General features: G+C 42.0%; 1 pseudogene; it reads right to left on the bottom strand.

Moving 5' to 3' along the window:
* Positions 1-6600: 6600 nt before the first annotated feature.
* Positions 6601-6687, bottom strand: LOC116575645 (annotated as a pseudogene).
* Between the last annotated feature and the right edge of the window lie 11902 nt (positions 6688-18589).

Raw genomic sequence — 18589 nt, 5'->3', positions numbered from 1 at the left:
TGTCCCTCTCCCACTCCCCCTACCTGTGTTCCCTCTCTCTGTGTCTCTGTCAAATAAATAAAATCTTTGGGAAAAAAAAAAAAAGAAATGTAAATTCTCACGTGTCTGGGTGGCTCAAGTGGTTAAGCCTCTGCCTTCCACTCTGGTCATGATCCCTGTGTCCTGGAAGTATCCTGGGATCCAGCCTCATCTGGCTCCATGGGCAGTGGGGAGTCGGCTTCTCTCTCTTCCTCTGCCTCTCCCCCTGGCTCATGCTGTCTCGCCCGCTCTTTCTCTCTCTCAAATAAATAAAATCTTTAAATCTTTAAAAATCTTTTTTAAAAAGCACAATATCTTGTCCATTGGTGGATGAATGGATAAAGAAAATGTGGGGGAATATATATGGCCCCCCTACACAGAACAGAATATTATTTGGACATAAAGAGAAGAAAGTCTTGCCATTTGCAACAATATGGAAGGACCTTGAGGGCATGATGCTGAGAGAAATTAGTGAGACATAGAAAGACAAATACTTCATGATCTCACTTATATGTGAAATCTAATGAAGCTAAACTCACAGAAACAGAGAACAGTGGCTGCCCTCCCGGGTTCAGGGGGTAGGAAATGGAAAGATGTCGGTCAAGGATACAAACTTGTACTTACAATGTAAATAAATTCTGGTAATCTAATGTACAGCCTGATGAGTAGTTGACACAATTGGATTATATGTTTGGGAGTTGTTAAGAAAATAGTTCTTACTTGTTCTCAATACACACACACAAAGATGAGGTGATGGAAGTTTTAACTAACATTATTGTAATCATTTCACAATAATACATGTATCAAATCATCACACTCTACACCATAAACATACACAATGTTGTATGTCAATTATATTTCAATAAACCTGGGGCTTCAAAGTACAATATTATATATAGGTATATGTAAAAAATATATATATACACATATGTATGTATATGTGTGTATATTATGTATATGTATATATACACACGTGTGTGTGTGTGTGTGTGTATATATATATATATTTTTTTTTTTTGGTAAAGGAGAGAGAGAGAGGAGGAGGGGAGAGACAGAGAGAGAATCCCATACAGGCTCCACACGTAGCACAAAGCCATACGTGGGCTCAATCTGACAACCCTGAGATCACGACCTGAGCCAAAATGGAGTCAGACACTTAACTAACTGAGCCACCCAGGCGCCCCTCTCATTAATAATTTTGTATGGCTTACATGTTGCAATGATATTTTTGATGTTTTGGATGATAAAATATGTGCTTTCAAAATTAATCTCACTTGTTAATTTTTACCTTTTTGAATGTAGCTACTAGAAAATTTAAAATATTTCCATTGGATAATGCTGGTTTAGAATGTTGAACTATTCTGTTGTTGGTAGGGAACTCCCTTTTTGGGTTTAGAGGGGAGGAGTTTCTAGTTACCTGGTTTGTCCGTTTCCTGCAGAGAAGGTCATCATCATCATTATCATCGCCATCATCACATTCTTTCTCTGGCTATGGGCAACACCTACCTGATTCCCAGAATAATGGAGGTCTTGTGTTGTTAATGCAAGGTCCCCAAATAGTGCAATCAAATAGGACTGTTGCAGCAAGTAAAATGGTTCTCTGTCTTGAAATAAAATTGCCTCCTTAGTTTGCCCTTGCACAGTTTAGCATCAGTGCCTTATTGATCCGAATTAGGAAGTTAATAAGGTTTGGGCTAATTAATCAGATGGGTAGGGACTGGAACTGCACTGCAAGGCTTAATCAAGTCATCAAAGCTCTCAAGCCATGAAGAAGGTAATTAAAGCAAAAAGATGCCTGTTATATAGTAACAGGAGACCAGGAGAGGACAAGAGCAAGATAGAGAACCTCCATTTTCTTTTGTACATTTTCCTGATATAAATCAGACCCAATGACCAGAGCACGTTGCTCAGCTTCCTATCAGAGAATTAAGTTGAATGAATTTATAAATCACCTCTTTGGGTAATTTACTTGCCCTAGACCAAATGTCAATGAAACTATACTTATTTATAACAAATTTTATCTTTGTCAAGTTCCACAGGAATGAGTTCTTTAAGGATAACCTACAGTTGTCACTAAGGACCGCAGCCATTTTGATTTATAAGCAACAGATAATTTGGTAGTTGATTATTCAACAGATATTGAGTACCTCTGCTTCCAGGCATTGTGCTAGACACTACTGTGGACTTTGTAAACTGGAAAGAGCTATGTATTCGGGTAAATTATGTTGTGTGGCAAATGGTGGAGATGCTTGGGGAATCTTTTCTAAGCTCTGGGTCTCCCTCTGTCTGTCCCCATACACAGCCTCCCTCAAAATACTTAGGCACTCAAGTGGGACAAGAATAAGGACTGTGTTGCGGGGGGAGGCTGCGAGGTGGGGAATGAGGTGGAGGGGAGGAGGAAGCCTGGAAATAAGGCAGAGATTTCTGTGTGTGATCCGGATGTTACTGTGTGGGGACTGGACTGTCTCTGACTGGAAAGACAAATTCTAAAGGAGCTGAGGTTTGCAGCCATTTAAACTGTGTCTGGTCTCACAGCTTCCTGAAGGTACCAGCAAAGTACTGCTATATTTTGGAGACTAACCACAGGACCCTAAGAGAAGAATCCATGTATTTAGGAACCAGAAAACTGAGTGTCCTTGACCAGAGCCGGACAGTGGAGTGGAGAGAGCAGAAGCCAGATGGAAGAAGGGGGTTGGGGGGGGGGTAGTGAAGCAGGCGGGGAGTGGGGGAGTTGCGCAGTGCCAGCTTCATCTCTCTTCCCCTTCTCTTTCTTTCAGGAAACGTGTCTGTGTGGACTAGCTGAGCTAATTAACATCTAAATGTTCCCTCTTTTTCCTGCCCCAGTTAAATCTCTAACTCTTTGAGTTTCTCTAGTATATACTTTATTAAAGTGGAAATGAGGGTGCCTGGGTGGCTCAGTGGGTTAAGGCCTCTGCCTTCAGCTCAGGTCATGATCCCAGGACCCTGGGATCGAGCCCCACATCGGGCTCTCTGCTCAGCAGGGAGCCTGCTTCCTCCTCTCTCTGCCTGCCTCTCTGCCTACCTGTGATCTCTGTCTGTTAAGCAAATAAATAACAACCTTTAAAAAAAAAAATAAAGTGGAAATGAGAAGTATCTCTAAATTAATTCTTCTTTTCGAAGTCATGCGATTTCTTCATATTAGCTGTGAAAACTCGGAAAGTCAGCAAACAAAAGGAACGAGGGAGTTCTTAGCAAATTTCAAACTGTTTTGTAAAATGTCAGTCAGTGAAACAATTTAATATTGCCACATGAATATACGGATCAAGAATATTTAGATCAATGAAACATGACAGCATGTATGGAAATATAGAAAATTCACTTGAGACGTTAGTATGGTATAGGATAAAGGTGACATTTCAAGTCTCTGAGGTAAAATACAATTTAGTCAGTAAGTGATGTAAAGGTAATTAGCTTTCTCACCTCAAAATGAAATTCCAGATGGAGACAAACATATGCAAGGGTGATAATTACTAATTTAGTTATAATAGAAAATGATAAGAAATAACCTGAAATCTGTTGTAGGGTTAAATAATTTCTGGTAACTCGGGAATATTGGGCTGTCTGAAAAGGAAAAAGGTGTGTTGTAGCAAATAATTCCAATATCTATCGCTATATATGGAAAGGAGGGCAAAAAACCACATGTAACTGTGTATATACACATATACACATCTGTGTGTGTGTGCAAGGAAATATTCTAGTAGGATATTGAAGAAACTAAGAGTGGTGGAGATACATTCTACTGCACCAGCCTCACCTGAAGGCTTTCATTATACACGCCCATCTTTATGGGTTAAATTTTTGAATAATCTTTAAATTAATTAAATTTAACAAATTATTTTTATTATTCCTTTTATTCAGTAAGCTCTGCACCCAACGTGGGGCTTGAAGTCATGACCCCAAGAGTTGGATGCTCTACCCACTGAGCCAGCCAGGTACCCCTCTTTCACATCTTTTTTAAACTAGTTTTTAAAAATTAATTAATTTGGGAGCACTTGGCTGGCATGGTCGGTAGAGCAAGAGCCTCTTTTTTTTTTCTTTCAGATTTTATTTATTTATTTGAGAGAGAGAGTGAGAGAGAACACAAGCTGGGGGAGGAGGGGAGGAGCAGAGGGAGAGGGAGAAACAGACTCCCCACTGAACAGGCAGCCTAATGTGGGGACTCAGAGATCATGGCCTGAGCCAAAGGCAGACACTTAATCGACTGAGGCACCCAGGCACCCCCAGAGCATGGGACTCTTGAAATCAAGGCAGTGAGGGGTGCCTGGGTGGCTCAGTGGGTTGAGCCGCTGCCTTCGGCTCGGGTCATGATCTCAGGGTCCTGGGATCGAGTCCCGCATCGGGCTCTCTGCTCAGCAGGGAGCCTGCTTCCTCCTCTCTCTCTCTGCCTGCCTCTCTGCCTACTTGTAATCTCTCTCTGTCAAATAAATAAATAAAATCTTTAAAAAAAAATTAAAAATTAAAAATTAAAAATTAAAAAAAAAAAAGAAATCAAGGCAGTGAATTTGAGCCCCACATTGGGTATAGAGATCAGTTAAATAAATAAAGTAATGTAAAAATAAAAATAAAAATAAATAAATAAATTTATTTATTTATTTGTTTGAAAGACAGAGATAACAAGCAGGCAGAGCGGCAGGCAGAGAGAGGCAGGTTGGGGTGGTTGGGAAGTAGGCTCCCCGATGAGCAGAGAGCCCGAGGAGGTGCTCGATCCCAGGACCCTGGGATCATGACCCGAGCAGAAGGCAGAGGCTTTAACCCACTGAGCCACCCAGGCACCCCGAAAAAATAAAAATAAATTTAAAAAAGATGCGAAAGAGAGGCGCCTGCATGGCTCAGTAGGTTAAGCCTCTGCCTTTGGCTCCGGTCATGATCTCAAGGTCCTGGGATTGAGCCCTGCATCAGGCTCTCTGCATGGTGGGGAACCTGCTTCCCCTTCTCTCTCTGGCTGCCTCTCTGCCTACTTATGATCCCTCTCTCTCTGTCGAATAAATAAATAAAGTCTTACAAAAAAAAAAAAAAAAAGCCAGGGAGAATAATCCCTGACGTTTAGGTTTATTTTGAAGGTCAAATGAATTAATCCATGTGTGCAATTCATAGCATAATGCCTGACTTCATATGCACTGATGAAGTGCATATTCTCTTTATTTTATTACATATGTATGTATGTATTTTTAAGATTGATTTATTTACTTCGGAGAGAGAGAGGGAGGGAGGGAGGAGGAGGGGCAGAGGACTAAAATCCCCAAGCTGGCTCCGCACTGAGCTTGGAGCCCTCCAGGCAGTCCCACCACCCATGAGATCACAACCCCAGCCAAAACCAAGAGTTGAATGCCCAACTGACTGAGCCACCCAGGTGTCCCAAATTCCCTCTATTTTAAATAACTCCTTATGTCAGGGAATGACCTTCCTCCCTATGCCCTTTCAGAGATTTCTGTCTGACATGGCTGTGAACTTAAGCTTCTGACATCAGAAAATAAAATAGTTACTTTTTTGGTGGCCTAGTTACTTTTTCTCAATCTTCTGCCCCTCTCCTGTCTTTATTTTCTTTCTGGTCCAGCTCAGATGTCCTGTCCCGGGGACTCTAATCACTCTCCTGCCATAGCCTTTCACCCTTTGTCCTTTGTCCTTTCGTCACCTTCACTGGGCAAAAACCGAACACTGGGACATTTCAGTGCTGCCTTCTTGAAGCCTCTGTCTCCAGCCTCAGGTGAACTCTCAACACCGCCTGGCAAGTCTTTCTTTGCCCTAGTGAGCTTGCTTTTCCACTCATCGCAATTTTTATTTCAAATCTCTCCTCTCCGAAAACCTCTGGGCCTTCTAATGCCGTCAGCAAATGTGCGCAGTCTCTAATTTCACAGAAAAAAATGGGAGCCACCAGAAGAGAATGCCTTTAGGTTCTGGCCTGTTCTGTACTTAAATTATTACATCGTGCACTCACTCTGCTTTCCTTCCCTCAGGACAAAAGGGAAAATGTGCCCTTTATTCCTTCAAAAATGAATCCCAAACTCTGGATTAGATTTCTCCACACGTTCCTCCATCCTCAGAATCAAGGACTAGTCTCTCCCTCCTTCCCTTCATTCAAATCACTCCAGTTTCCCTATCTCAAGTAACAACAAGGACAATAACATTATCACCATTATTATCTATACCCTCCTCACCAGCACCAACTCTAAATCCTTCTTCTAAAACACAACCAAAAAAAGACAAAAGCTCTCCCTAGAATATCTCCAGTTATCACTGCCACATCTCCCTTCCCTTTTACAACCAAAATTCTGCAAGAGTTTTGCACACTCATTGTCTCCACCTCCACACTTTCAACCTCCCTCGCTGCCTTCTGGCTTCTGTTCCCTCGTCTCCACCCAGAAGTTCTTGACTAGGATGTAAGATTGTTCTGGTGGTTAAGATGGACTCTTCTTGGGGGCACCTGGGTGTTTCAGTCAGTTAAGCGTCCAACTCTTCATTTCACCTCAGGTCATGATCTCAGGGTTGTGAGATCAAGCCCTGTGTGGGGCTCCATGCTCAGCCGGGAGTCCACTTAAGATTCTCTCTCTCTCTCCCCCCTCTCCACTTGTGCTTTCCTGCTCTTTCTATTAGCAATAATCACACCTCGGATAAACCTCATTGGCTACGATACTGCCACTGCGCAAAGCTTCCTGCTCTTTCTAAAATAAATAAAAAATAAATCTTAAGGAAAAAAAAGGACTCTTCTCTCATCTTCATTATCCTGTCAGTAGTGTTTGTATCTGTAGATCGAACACGCACTATTGCTTCCTTGACTGGTGAAGCCACCTCCTGTTTTCTTCATATCACTCTGACAAGGCTTCCTCTTTATTAGCCTTGCTTCCTTGGTCTTTCCCTTGAATGTTGGCCCTTCACGGAACTCTGTCTTACCTCCTACCCTTGTTCCTACTGTACACACTCCAAGGACAATCTCCTCCAGCTTTGTGGCTTCACACACTATTTGCTAATGATTCTCTCATCCCTACCTTCAGCCCAAATCCCTCTCGGACTTCAGAACCATACCTACATCTGCTCGCTCATTCATTAAAGGATTTGTTCAATTGAGCAGTTACTAGGTGCTTGGGAACATAAAAAGCAAACAGAGTTTAACTCTACTGTTTCTTCCTGTATGTTCAAATTTAATAATATGTTCAAATTTAATAATATTTCCATTTAAGTCTCATTTTTCTTCTGGGATCTCTATTTGGGAATCACCAACGTGCAAAACCACCTATATTCAGATATATCCAAACCGAGGTCTTGGTATATGTGTAAATCTTCATTTATCTCCTTCCTAAACTAATCACTCACCAGCCTCTGTCTATTTTTACTTCTTGAATCTTTCACTCTCTTTTTAAATAGCTCTTTAGTTCTGAATCTTTCTACTTCTTCATATTTTACTGTGACTTCCATAATACGAGTCACATCACCTCTTGCCCTACGTTGCACTCCCTGCTCAGCTTTTCCCTCTCCCTCTGATCCTCCTGCCAGCTGTGCTCTCTTTTTGTCTGTCTCAAATATATGAATAAAATCTTCAAAAAAAAAGCAGAACAGGACCTTCTTGTTAATTGCTACTTTGCAAGTCTGCATCCCCCACTATGAAGGCATAGGCTTCCTCAGAGCTGGGATCACCTCAGTCTTGTTCACAACTGTTATCTCCAGTATTTAGTGTAGTGCATACAACATTAAAAATAATATAATTGGGGCACCTGGGTGGCTCAGTGGGTTAAGCCGCTGCCTTCGGCTCAGGTCATGATCTCAGGGTCCTGGGATCGAGTCCCGAATCGGGCTCCCTGCTCAGCAGGGAGCCTGCTTCCCTCTCTCTCTCTGCCTGCCTCTACTGTGATCTCTCTCTGTCAAATAAATAAAATCTTAAAAAAAAAAATTAAAAAAAAAATTAATATAGCCCAGGTGCCCCATTCATAATTTCTAAGGCCTAGGGATATAGTAGAGTTTCCATTTAGATTCAGCCACATTTGGGGGAGCCTGAGTGGCTTAGTCAGTTAAGCATCTGCTTTTGGCACAGGTCATGATCCCAGGAGCCTGGGATGGAGTCCTGTGTTGGCAGTCCCTGCTCCATAGGAAGTCTGTTTCTCCCTCTGCCTTTCCCCAACTTGTTTTCTCTCTCTCAAATAAATGAGTAAAATCTTAAAAAGAAAAAGAAAAGGGAGTCTCCCTAGATTCAACCACATTTAAGTTTGCTTTGAATTAATAATCAAAAAACAATAGAAGTAAATGCTGATTATTAAATTTTTTTTTCAAATTTCAAACCTGGAGAGAAATTTCAAAGAAAGTACAAAGAATTCCCATATCCTCTTGACCAATAAGATACACCAGTTTATTTAAAAAAAAAAAAAAGATTTGATTTATTTATTTGTCATAGAGAGAGAGAGAGTACAGGAGGGCAGAGGCAGAGAGAGAAGCAGGCTCCCTGCAGAGCAGAGAGCCTGATGCGGGACTTGATTCCAGGACACTGAGATCATGACCTGAACTGAAGACAGAGGCTTTAACCCACAGAGCACACAGGTGCCCCTATTTCCAGGTGTTCTATCGCAAGAAAAATTTTTGGGGTGCCTAGGTGGCACAGTCATTAAGCATCTGCCTTCGTTTTAACAGAAAATGCATGAGTTTCGAAGTCAGACAAACTTGAATTGAATGATAATGGTTGCTTACTAGCAGATTTGGTCTTCAAGCCTTGGAGCCCTTCCCTATAAAGTAGCTGATCAAACAGATTCCTACAAATATTAAACAAGATCATCTAGGCAAAGTGCCCAGTACATCATAGGTTTGATAAACAACACTTAAATGATCTGCAGATTGTTAGAAAACTATGAAGTCTAGGAAAATAGAAAGGAGCCTAACCATGGAGCATTTTCAGACCACACTGACCCGTAAATCAGTTTGCCTCTTTGCTGCTCTAGACTTGCATGCTGTCTATGGCTATGGTGCTGCTGGGAAGGCCTATCTCCCAACCCCTTTGTCTTTCTACCAAAGTGTTCTAATTCATCCTTGATCACTTTTCTCTTGTGAAATAGCTAGGGACCCTTTATAATCTCTTGCATCTCTACACACCAGTTGTCATCAACTGTCTGACTACTATCTATCCATTGATCAGATATAGTATCTATATTTATATTCATTGCCTATTCCTACATCCCAGTTGTAGATGTATTCTTACATCCCAGACATATCTAACTTCCCATAGTAGATATGAGCTCCTTGACATTAAAGGATTTTTGGTCTAGGTCAGCATGTATCCTCAGCAGTCAGCCCAGTAAAATATTCATTACATGCTTGTGGAATGAATAAAAGACCAGAAAATGAACACATAAATTATGAGTTAGTGTTCTGGGAAGAAAGGGCATGATCTGGCCTTGTTACAGCTCATCAAGATAAGGACATTAATCATGAAGTCACTGCACACACTGACAGGTCATAGTATGTTGTTAGGTCATTCACAAATACTGATTTTTTCCCCAGTAATATATTTCTCTGTTGCAGTCTAGGTATATTTCCAACCATGTTGGTTTGCCTAAAAAGGAAATCGGAGCAGATTTGAGATTATCCATACAATATCACTCCTCCTTGCTTTCCAGTGTGCTTTCTTGACTGCAAGAAAAAAGGGTAAAGTTAGAAAGGGCCAGTCAAGACTGGTGCCCCATCCTGGCGATGCTCAGACATGTGCTATGAAAGTGGACAGCAGCTGTTGGGGGAGTTACAGAGGAAAAGAGGACAAGACTTCCAGGTGAGAAAAGCATGAGGAAGGAGCCTGTGGGATGTTGATTCCAGAGGCCGACTATGAATGGAGCAGAGGCAGTCATGTCAAGGACCCATAAGGAGGATGGTAATTTAACAATATTCTCATCCTTGGCCCGTAGAGTAGATGCAGCAATCATATTTTCTTTTTTCTAAATGTACAAAGCACTGGGCTGACTAGTAGCCATATTTTTTTCTGGATCTGCAGTGAGGTTTTTCTAAAAGAAAGACGCAGACTAGGAAAACATTATGAATCTCACACATTTAGAAAGATTTCTAGCTAAAATGATCGGAAGCATTGGTGATAGAAGCTTCTGTGACCTGGAAAATTCATTTGTTTTTACTTCTTTATGGCTGGAGTACAAAGACCCATTGTCTACCGATTCCTCTGAAAGTTCAATTATTAGAAAATTGATCAGATGTCGAAAAGTGACAGATTAATTGCCCCAGAAATCCAAATGTGTAAGGGGCTGGCATTTGCACACCACTGGCGCTTGCATGTTTGACTTAAGAAGAACTGACCAGGCTCAAACACGTGTATTATTTTGGCTGTTTAATAACTAACAGGTATAGTGGCTCATCTAGGTTTGGTTGGGGGTATAGGGTGATTCAAAAGTGGCAGCCCATGATGATAATGCTTGCTTTATTTATTTATATGTCCATTCATTCTAAGGGAAAATCTTGAAGAATCTATGTGCATTTTTCTGCCAAGATTTTTTTTTTTTAAGATTTTATTTATTTATTTGACAGATAGAAATCACAAGTAGGCAGAGAGGCAGGCAGAGAGAGAGGAGGAAGCAGGCTCCCAGCTGAGCAGAGAGCCCGATTCGGGGCTCAATCCCAGGACCCTGGGATTATGACCTAAGCCGAAGGCAGAGGCTTTAACCCACTGAGCCACCCAGGCGCCCTCTGCCAAGATTTTAAACAGTTTGTTTGTGTGTTTGTTTGTTTTTAGTAATCTGTACGCGCAGATGCGGGGCTTGAACTCACCACTGACCTGGAGATCCAGAGTCACATGCTCTTCTGCCTGAGCTCCCTGACACCCCACTCCGAAGTTTAATTAGAAATCAAGAATGTTAAGAATGGGGGTGCCTGGGTGACTCAGTTGTTAAGCATCTCCCTTTGGCTCAGACCATGATCCTGGGGTTTGGAGTCCTAGGATCAAGCCCCCCAAAGGGCTCCCCACTCAGCAGGAAGCTTCCTTCTCCCTCTCTCACTCCCCCTGCTTGTGTTCCCTCTCTGGCTGTGTCTCTCTTTCAAATAAATAAATAAAACCTTTTTTTTTTTTTTTTAAGAATGTTAAGAATGGCCCTTGGTACTTTCATTTTAACTACGTAAAACAGATAGGTGCTATGTGCTGATAATAACAGCTAATACATTGAGTGCCATTCTGAAAAGTGTCCTGGTTTCTATGATATCCCCCTACTCACTGAACACTTACTTTGTGCTATGCACTCTTCTAAACTTTATATGGACTCACTGATGTATAGTCACAGTCCCATAGATCATAAGACTATGCCTTCAGATTCTGAAGACAATTTACCATTTGGCATCAGCTAAATGATACTGTGAATGCTGTTAATAGACTCTCAGCATTTTCATCAGTCAGGAGTGTAATGGTGCTGGGAAAATCTAATAATAAAGGTAGGCAATGGTAATTGGTTGTTATGGATTAATCAAAGAGTATATAAAGCAGAGCATATAAATTTTGGATCTAATCATCACTGTTTGGAAGTGTTCTATGTCCTTTCAGGGAAGATAAATGAACATGGAGAAAAAACTGACATTTTTTTCTCATGAGTGACACTTCTTTTCATTAAAGATGAGTTTATCATTGGTAATTACCTTCTTTCCTTTAAGTAGGCTTATAGAGAATAACATGGCTAGAGAAAAAAAGTACTAAAAAATGTACCATAAAATGGTAATTGTTGGTCCTTTTACATTTGCTCTCCTGTATAGTGAAGGTTAAACTTTAGGTCCCTGACAAATCTGTGAATACAAGAAAAACCACTGAATTGTACACTTTAATTGCATAGTATGGGACTTATATCAAAATAAAGCTGTTATTTAAAAAATGTAGGTCCCTGTGCCACTGGAGTTTATAATCTTTAAAAAAAATGTATTAACGTGCACATTGTATAAACAAAAAGTATATGTAACCAGTTTCCATCTGGTGTAATTTGTAAATTATTGCATGTTTTTGTACCATAATTTTACTTGAGAGAGGATTTTATATGATACGGGGAAAAAAGGGGGGGTGTTGTATGTTCTGTAAAAAGACTGAAATGTGCTTTAATAGGATTGATTTTCATGTAAACTGAGCAATGATAAACAATTTAATAAACACAAACCACCAAATGTAAAAAGTGTAATCTCATCTAGTCACACTCAGACCTATCAAAGCAGAATCTCTGCGTGTGGGATTGGAGCATCATTAGCTTTAAGTTTCCCAGGCGGGGGCTCCTGGATGGCTCTGTCAGGTGAGCATCTGCCTTTAGTTCAGGTCATGACTGGGATCAAGCCCCGACTCAGGCTCCTTGCTCCGCTGGAAGCCAAGCTTCTCTCGCTCCCTCGCGGCCCCCCCCCCCCGCCCCTGCTTGTATGCGCATGCCCGCGTTCTCTCTCTGACAAATACATAAATAAAATCTTTAAAAAAATAATTATTGGGCACCTGGGTGGCTCAGTGGGTTAAGCCTTTGCCTTTGGCTCAGGTCATGATCCCAGGGTCCTGGGATGGAGCCCCGCATTGGGCTCTCTGCTCAGCAGGGAGCCTGCTTCTTCCTCTCTCTCTGCCTGCCTCTCTGCCTACTTGTGATCTCTCTCTGTCAAATAAACAAATAAAATCTTTAAAGAAATAAAAGATAAAAATAAAAAAAGAATTATTTCTCTCCCTCTTTGCCCCTCCACCTTTCTCTGCCCCTCCTCCACTGTGGACCCTCTCTTTCTCTCCCCACCTCTCTAAAAATAGTTTCCCAGGTGATTTCAATGCACCAGGAAGTTGAGAGACGCCAAGTTAGCTGAAAACGGCTGGGTTACAATCACCTTCTTTCACTTGGATATGCTAGAGATGGGCTTTCATCTGTAGTAAGAACTGCTTTGCTTATAATTTACTAATTTTTGGATGAGCTCAGGACATACCAAGTGGACCAAAAATAAGAGGAAAGCACATCTAGAAAGGACAGGAAGCATGAATTTAAAATAATAATAATAATAATAATAATAATAATAATAATAATGAAGAGCTAAGAAGGCAAATGAGAACCTAGAGGCCCTTCCATTGTTCTTACATTTTAACACTAGAAATGACATTAAGAATCCAATTCAGGGGGGCCTGAGTGGCTCAGTGGGTTAAAGCCTCTGCCTTCAGCTCAGGTCACGATCTCTGGGTCCTGAGATTGAGCCCCACATCGGGCTCTCTGCTCAGCGGGGAGCCTGCTCCCCGCTCCCACCCCCACCTCTGCCTGCCTCTCTGCCTACTTGTGATCTCTGTCTCTCTAATAAATAAATAAAATAAAATAAAATAAAATAAAGAATCCAATTCAATATCCACATTTTCCCCAGTAAGATAAAGGATTAGAAGTCAAGCAGTATGTCCAAGGGCAGATATCTAGTTCCAGACAAAATCTTGAGTGCAAGCCAGGAGTTGTCAGTACCTGTGCATTCTATTCCTAATACCGGGTGGGAGGTGCTCCTTTTTTCCCCCAAAGCTTCTGTTGATGAAATTTTTGACTTCCAGAGAAGGGGCAAAAATATGTAGATAATTCCCATCAACCACCCACCCAGCTTTCCCTAATGTTAACCTCTTCCATAGCCAAGGCAGGACGATCAAAGCCAGGAAATTAACATTGGTACAATGATGTATTCTTTTACAAATGAAGAAACTGAGGTATAGAGAGGGTAGGCAACTTGCCCAAGGGCGCACAGCCAGTCAGTGGCGGAAACCCACTATATGGATGGAGACTCCTGTTTCCTTTGTTTCATCTGAAATTCACTTTACATTAAAATGTGTTTCTAGAGCGACTGCTGGGGCCAAACATCTTATTGTCCTGCAGACATCAGGGATGCGAGACGCCTTAAGGGCATGGGAGAGCCCTGCCTCTCCAGAGGGCCCTCGCTCCTTGATAAATGCTCTGCTATAGTCTTGAAATTCTTCTTCTATTTTAAACCATTTTATTTTATTTATAATTTTTTACTTTTTTATAAACATATTATTAGCTCCAGGGGTACAGGTCTGTGAATCGCCAGGTTTAAACACCGCACAGCACTCACCATAGCACATACCCTCCCCAATGTCCATAATCCCACCAACCACTCCCTTCCCCCCTCCCCCAGCCCCCCTCAGTTTGTTTTGTGACTTTAAGAGTCTCTTACGGTTTGTCTCCCTCCCAATCCCATTGTTTCATTTATTCTTTTCCTACTCCCTGAACCCCCCACGTTGCATCTCCACTTCCTCATCTCAGGGAGATCATATGATAATTGTATTTCTCTGATTGACTTATTTCGCTCAGCATAATACCCTGTAGTTCCATCCACGTCGTCACAAATGGCATGATTTCAGTCTTGAAATTCTTAATAATTTTATGTGGGAACTTGTGTTTTGAAAGTAAAGGCTGATGGTACCCAGAAGAGATAAATCAACAGGCTGCATGCAGGGCGTGCACTTCTGCCGCTGGGCTTCACCGGGTGGGCCCCGGGACCACTGGCCTGGCGCTTAGTTCGCATGCGCCGACCTCTGGCGATCCCAGGCTGCCGCCACCCGCCCCGAGCCCAGATTAGTGATGCCCTGGGTTGCTGCACCTGGGAAGTCAGGAGGGAGGTGGGCATCCATACATCTGATCTCAGGAGCCCAAACCAGCAGCACCTCTCTGGCCTGGACACGTTGTCAGTAAATTACTACAAACAAAGGCGTGCTGGTGGACATTACAATAAAGCATATGGAGAGGGGCGCCTGGGTGGCTTAGCTGGTAAAGCGTCTGCCTGCGGGTCAGGTCATGATCCCAGGGTCCTGGGATGGAGCCCCGCATCCGGCTCCCTGCTCAGCGGGGAGCCTGCTTCTCACACTCCCTCCATGCCACCCACACCGCAGCTCGCGCTCACTCTCGCTCTGTCTTTGTAGCTCAAATAAATAAATAAAACCTACAAAAGAAAAGAAAAGCATATCAAGAGTTACTAGAGGGGCGCATGGGTGGCTCAGTGGGTTAAAGCCTCTGCCTTCTGCTCAGGTCATGATCCCAGGGTCCTGGAATGGAGCCCTGCTTCAGGCTCTCTGCTCAGCAGGAAGCCTGCTTCCTCCCAGGCCATTCACCCCCTCCCACCCCCACCTCTCTGCTTACTTGTGACCTCTGTCTGTTAAATAAATAAATAAAATCTTTAAAATAAATTAAATAAATAAAGCAGATCTTTAAAAAAAGTTACTAGAATCTTCAATGAGTTTATTAGGATCTCCAGTTCTGAAAACGACCTGCAACATTGCAAAGACAATATCCACAGATTTAGGAATAGCAATTAAATGTAAAGATTGTCACATTCAATGAAAAAACACGATTTTCACATGATGCTTCAGATGAGCCAATTATTAACAAAGACGATTTTAAAATTGATTTTTTTCCTGTAATGCATAAACCGATGTTCGGAGTTAGGTACAAATCATAAATCCACTTTTGTTTTTTTTGCACAACCTCCATGAGTCATAGGAAATGTCAGAGGAAACATTAAACTGACATTGTATACATTTGCGTTTAAAATTAAATTTAGGGGCACCTGTGTGGCTCAGCGAGTTAAACCTCTGTCTTCCCTTCAGGTCCTGGGTCCTGGGTTTCAGGGTCCTGGGATTGAGCTCCACATCAGGCTCTCCGCTCAGTAGGGAGCCTCTTCCCCTTCTCCATCTACCTGTTCTCTGCCTACTTGTGATCTCTCTGTCAAATAAGTCAATAAAATCTTTTAAAAAAAATAAAATTAAATTAAGTTTAGGCCTCACTGTCTGATTTGCATTAAGACCTAAATCTTTAAAAAAAAAAAAAATTGTCCCCGGGGTGTCTGGGTAGCTCAGTCAGTTGAGCATCTCAGTCCTGATCTCCTCTCAGGTCTTGGTCTCAGGGTCCTGACTTTAAGCCCCAGTGCAGGCTCCACCATTGGTGTGGAGCCTACTTAAAAAAAAAAAAAAAAGTTATTTCATGAAAATTATTAGTAATGAATGTGCTAAAATTTATATTTTGAAATAATTTACCAGAATTGGCCCCAATTTGCCATGGCCTATAAAATAGTCTTCAAAACTACAGTAACAGCAGGGGTGTCTGGGTGGCTCCATGGGTTAAAGCCTCTGCCTTCAGCTCAGGTCCTGATCCCAGGGTGCTGGCATCGAGCCCCACATTGGGCTCTCTGCTCAGCAGGGAGCCTGCTTCCTCCTCTCTCTCTGCCTGCCTCTCTGCCTACTTGTGATCTCTGTCTGTCAAATAAATAAATAAAATCTTTAAAAAAATTATTAAAAAATACAGTAACAGTTGCATCATCAGAAAAGTCGTTATCAGAAATTATTTGTGATAGCACATTTGCCAAATGATACTCAATTATACTATTTGAAAGTGAAATATAGGAGTGCCTGTTTGGCTCAGTCAGTGAAGCATGCCACTCTTGATCCCGGGGATGTCAGCTAGAGCCACACATTGGGTGTAGAGATAACTTAAAAATGAAATCTTTAGGGGTGCTGGGTGGCTTAGTCGTTAAGCATCTGTCTTCTGCTCAGGTCCTGATCCCAGGGTCCTGGGATCGAGCCCTGCATCGGGCTCCCTGCTCTCTGGGAAGCCTGTTTCCTCCCTCTCCTACTCCCTCTATTTGTGTTCCCTCTCTCTGTGTGTCTCTCTCTGTCAAATAAATAAAAAAAATCTTAAAAAAAATTTTTTTAATTAAATCTTTAAAAAGAAAAAAAAGAAAATGAAGTTTTAAGAAATATGCATTTTGCGGGGGGAGCATAAATTTTGGTGACATAATAAATGAATTTGCAGAAAAGTCAGCCTGAAAAGTCTTATGATCTATCAAGATATCCATTAATTAGGTCTTATTGTGTTCTTAAAATTAAGACACTACAATCTTTTTTTTTTTTTTGCAATTTTAAGTTTGTTTTTACTCATGTATCACTGTTATTCCTATTCTATTTTATATGTCATAAAGTATTTTTTTTTTTAAAGATTTTTTACTTATTTGTCAGAGAGAGAGAGAGCAAGCACAGGCAGAGAGAGTGGCAGGCAGAGTCAGAGGGAGAAGCAGGCTCCCTGCGGAGCAAGGAGCCCGATGTGGGACTCGATCCCAGGACGCTGGGATCATGACCTGAGCCGAAGGCAGCTGCTTAACCAGCTGAGCCACCCAGGCGTCCCTGTCATAAAGTATTTTTAAAGGAAAAAGCTTTACATTTCAATACTCAATGGCACTTTTTTCCTGCCCTTCTAGCAAGAAACTGCACTCGGGTTTTGCAGTGTGTCCTCCAAATTATGTAACCGGGCCTTCTGAGATCACCACCCTTTTCAGAATGGTGTTGCTTCTGCTTCCACATTTAACTGGAGATTTAAAATATCTGGCAGGTGTGTCTGTTGGCAGAGCCTAGGTCTGAACCCTTGCCCTTGTTGTCCGTGAGACTGGGTGGCTGGTATATATACGTATTTGGATGCTTTAATGGGAGGGGGCTCTGTCTCATAACCTGAGGGATTAGGGACCCAGGGAGGAGGTTCGATATTAAGCAGCCAAAAAGAAAACGATGATTATCTACTACAAGGGGGTACCCTAAGACTGAAGTAGGAATGGTTGCTGCACAGGACCCCATGGATTAGAAATCCTCTAAGTTAGGGGCCCTGGCTGGCTCAGTTGGTAGAATGTGCAACTTTTACTTATTATTATTATTTTTTTAAATAATCTCTACAGCCAAGATGGAGCCCAAACTCACAACCCCAAGATCAAGATTTACACACTGCACTGACTGGACAGAGCCAGCCAGACTCAGCATGTAATTCTTTTTTTTTTTTTTTTTAAGGTTTTATTTCTTTGTTTGACAGAGACAGAGAGATCACAAGCAGGCAGGCAGAGACCGGGAAGCAGGCTCCCTGTCAAGCAGAGAGCCCAATGTGGGGCTGGATCCCAGGACCCTGAGATCATGATCTGAGCCTAAGACAGAGGCTTAACCCACTGAGCCACCCAGGCGCCCCAGCATGTAACTCTTGATCTTAGGGTTGTGAGTTCGAGACCCATGTTGGGTGTAAAAATAATATCTCAGTAATATCTCAAAAAATGCTCTGAGTTAAAAACAGATGCATTTAATAGTGATGTTATTATTTAGTTAAACTTGAATTCTGAATACAGGTGTTAGTTGACTAAGCAGATTTGTAACATTGGCTACCTAATGAACACATGGCTGTGAGTGAATGCCAGAATTATTAAATAGAAACCCAGTCAGAAGGCTTGCAGCTTGGAAAGTAGCATGTCCAGTGCCTGAATGATGATTATGCAATCGGGTGTAAGGAATGAAATTGGCCCGATATTATGTGCTTTTTAGCCTGAGGAAACTGATTCTCAATTACAGTGGGATTCTGTGTTCAGGGAATGGTGGACATTTAGGTCTTGTATTGAACAGAGACTCACAAAGGGATAGGAGCCTAAAAAGATGCTACAGAAGATGAGTGTAGGAAAGAGATTTACCAAAGATTCTTCATTTAAATTAACTTTTGGTGGGGCACCTGGGTGGCTCAGTGGTTTAAAGCCTCTGCCTTCCCCTCAGGTCATGATTCCAGGGTCCTGGGATCAAGCCCCGCAT

The sequence above is a fragment of the Mustela erminea genome, chromosome 16 (assembly GCF_009829155.1).
Source record: "Mustela erminea isolate mMusErm1 chromosome 16, mMusErm1.Pri, whole genome shotgun sequence".
In the NCBI taxonomy this organism is placed as follows: Eukaryota; Metazoa; Chordata; class Mammalia; order Carnivora; family Mustelidae; genus Mustela; species Mustela erminea.
The sequence above is the reverse complement of the archived record's forward strand: the minus strand, read 5'-3'. Positions and strand labels throughout refer to the sequence as shown.